This window comes from Etheostoma cragini, chromosome 2, assembly GCF_013103735.1.
Source record: "Etheostoma cragini isolate CJK2018 chromosome 2, CSU_Ecrag_1.0, whole genome shotgun sequence".
Taxonomy (NCBI): domain Eukaryota; kingdom Metazoa; phylum Chordata; class Actinopteri; order Perciformes; family Percidae; genus Etheostoma; species Etheostoma cragini.
The window spans coordinates 7665540-7669307 of record NC_048408.1 but is presented as its reverse complement, the minus strand read 5'-3'; positions in this window follow the sequence as shown (position 1 = coordinate 7669307).

Sequence of the window (3768 nt, the reverse complement as noted above, 5' to 3'; positions counted from 1 at the left end):
ACATTGAAAAAATTCAGTATAGTATGTCGAAAAAAGTTATAGTATATAGTATGTAAAAAAGTCATAGTAAAGTATGTTGAAAAAAGTGATAAAAAAGTCATAGTATACTATGTCAAAAAAAAGTCATAAAATAGCATACAAAAAAAGGTGATAAAAATGTCATAATATAGCATATTGAAAAAGTGATAAAAAGTCATGGAATAGTAAGTCTAAAAAAGTCATTAAAAAGTCATAATATAAAATGTTGAAAAGTCATAGAATAGTATGTCAAAAAAGTATTAAAAAGTCATAGTATAGCATGTTGAAAAAAACTGATAAAAAAGTCATAGTATAGTATGTCAAAAAAGCTGATAAAAATGTCACAGTTTTGCATGTCGGAAAAAGTGATAAAAAAGTCATAACATAGTAAGTCAAAAAAATTGATGAAAAAGTTATATAAAAAAGGGACAAAGAAGTCATAGTATAGCATGTTGAAAAAAAAGTTATAGTGTATGTTGACAAAGATAATAAAAAATTCATAGTATAGCATATTGCAAAAGTGATAAAAGGTCACAGAACAGTAAGTCTAAAAAAAGTCATTAAAAAGTCAATATTAACTAAAATATTATCTGTCACTGTGGGAAGCTTGAAGACAACCTTAGGTGTAGAGATGCTGCCAAAATGCCAGAATACAACTAACAACTCCAAAAAATGCAGTAAAAGCTTCTTAATGTCCACTTTGAATGTAAGTAAAGCCACCTGAGCATCACCCAAGCCTTACTGCTTTCTCTCATTAAAGTCACTTTTGTTTTTCTAATAAGACATGTAAATGTCTATAAATGTAAATTCAAATGTATATTCTTAGATGTGCATAAATGACTTCTACTTGCACTTTGGGGGCAATCTACAGATGTATAAACAAACAGAATACAGCGTTCAGAGCTGATTCTGAGTTTTGACGCTCAAAAGAAAAATATCCACTGATTCCTGTCAGTCTATGGTCTAATTTTCTTTTTGGCCCAATAGCATTAGCTTGTACACTTTAACCAAGTGCACATGTTAATAAAAGTAAAGATGTTTTAGTATGTCATGGTTCCTGGTACCAATGCTAAGTCTGAACCCGAACCACTGACGAATCTCGTGGGTCCAGTGAATGACGACAAGAGCATAAATCCAACTTTATAGAATTTCCTTTATTGATGAATAAGAATAAAAGTTCACTTGCATTTTCATTTCATTACAGGCGTCATAACTCTAACTGAAACTATTACTAGAGTGTGTAAATATGTGCACATAATTTAAATAAATTAAGAGACACAAGACCAACTGTTGACATGTCATTGGCCCGTTTTTTTATCTCCCGTGGCAAAAGGACCTCTGGATAAAAAATGCCAGAACATTTACAAGGAGAGAAACTGAAGACGGCCATTTCTGTTTGGAGGGACATAATGCACTTTTCAGGAAGTTGTAGATATGGAGATAAATATGTACCACAAAAAGCAAGGCACCAATATACTGTATGTACTGCACATGTTGATGTCTTTTTTCTTTTTTTTTTTACTTCTGATGCAATCAGGCTGAACCGTATAGGGATTTGTCTTAATGTCCTGGCAACCATCTAAGTTATAGATAGGTTTGCATATGACAACCTCTTCATGCAAAATATATTTAAATATCTGAAAGAAAGTAATCCACATCCTGAAAGCAAACTGATCCCAAGCCTCCTTTGAAAACATATCTGGGTCATTGACGTGGGTCTATATTGAGGTACTGCTAGCTAAGGGTGACTATCCACTGAGGCTTTGGATGCTTTATGGGTAGAGTTTACCTGCAGCTTGTGGCACTATAATTATTTACCTGATTCTGTACCATGCAACAGGAATACATTCTCCAGTGGGTCCACTTCAAGGAAACAAACATAATCCCACATTACACTGTACGAAAAAAAAAAAAAACATTGACCATGACTTAAATAAGATATCTTGCCTTTAAGGTAAAAAAGAAAACTGGGTGGCAAAAAGCCAAATGCAATACAAGGTTAGAGTTCTTTCAGTATCTGTTTCAAAACCAAAAGTGCTTTGCGCAAAACACATATTCTGACAAAACGTCAAATTGTTTCAAACCCCGAAATGACATTCATAATGTGTTTCAAGTCATCGGCTGGATAGTCTCGCATTGCCACGCAGCATTCCGGGATGGGAGAACAACGTGCTCTGGTTTACTGGCATGTCTTTAAAGCAATCACAATCGTCTTGGGCGTTGCTGAGCGCCGGACGGAGCCACGGTGCCCCTGCGAAATAGTCTCGGGAAGGAACTTTTGGTGTACGTTCAAAAGTTGTTTTAGTCTGTCCAGATTGTAAAGATAGTCTAGCTAGCTACCCTGCAGAGATCTGAGGAGCAAGTAACCATAGTCCTCAGAAATCCACCCGAGTTTAAAATTCCGACACATAGAAAGCGGAAGGTAATGCCATCCAGGTGAAAAGAGCAACATCTGGTGGAATTTCCGTCAGCACCAGATCAATCCTAGAAGTGGAACTTCATAAAGTTAGACAATTGGCTGGAAAACCAACCATCCTGGGAAAAACTGGTCTGAGAATAAGCAACTTCTGCTCCTTGTTCCTCTCAACTAGACTGGACTGTACCTTAGACCCTCCCCGGCATGATGGACATGTAGAGTCACAGTTGCCTGTGTGCGTATACAGGTGTGTGTTCGGCCGTTCAAACTCATTCTACAATTGGCTGTTGGCAGAAGTGACATTGTTAATAATTTAATAATAATAATTAAATTAATCATTTCTTAAGTTATATTGTTTATTGATCCCCAGTGGGGAAATTACAATGTACACTCTGTTTTTGTTAGAAATCAATACACACAGGCCTGAAATATACACACATGCTCAGGACCTATTCATGCACTAATGGAGCGATGTCAGAGTGAGTGGGCTGCCAGCTGGACCAGCACCCTGAGCGGGGGGGGGGAACACATGAACAAGAGACCCCCCCCAACCCATCTCACTACAGACTGAGCTACTGTCACCCAAATTTAAATATTTGGCAGTTACAGCGACACTGACGTTTCTCATTCCTGTCTGGTCTTTCCTGGGGTACTCCTCAGTAACAAGTTATGGTTGTCAAAGAGTTCCAGATTAACATACAAACCAATTCAGAGTTTAACTAAAATAAGAAAAAATAATGGAAAGGACGTCACCAGTGCTGTGTTCTACACGTTTTAGTTGTGCTTGGACTCAACATGCTGTGTTTCAGAAATAGTACTAGACATAGAAAGTATTTTGCCTGTTGTTTGGCAGTATGATGCAAATCAGTCAGCAGACTTTTCCAACTCGCTTGTTTCAAGTCCTTTCTTTACAGTGGTTTTAAACCCCATAACCACACAACGATCATGTAAAATGACCTGATGTTCACTGTGATATATTACATAACTCAAGCCTGTCTCAGAGTCTGCTAATAGATTTACTGTTTGGACTTTATTGCAAACCATTGGATGCCTAAAACTGGAGAAAAAAATACATTTAAAACATCTTCTAAAACTGTACTGCCCTCATTTGGAAACGGTCAGAAAAAGGGTAAGAATTCAAGACCTTTAGTTTTCAAACCAAAACTAGCATGTACACTGCCTTGTGTCAAGAATCCTTGAAAAGATAATGGGCAACCAAAGTCATTGGTTAATGATTGTAATTCATATCATTTAAGGATATAATCTTAAAGAGATTATCTGGTTTTCTAAAACGGACAGAATGTTATGGACATAAAATCAAAATTGTGACAAGA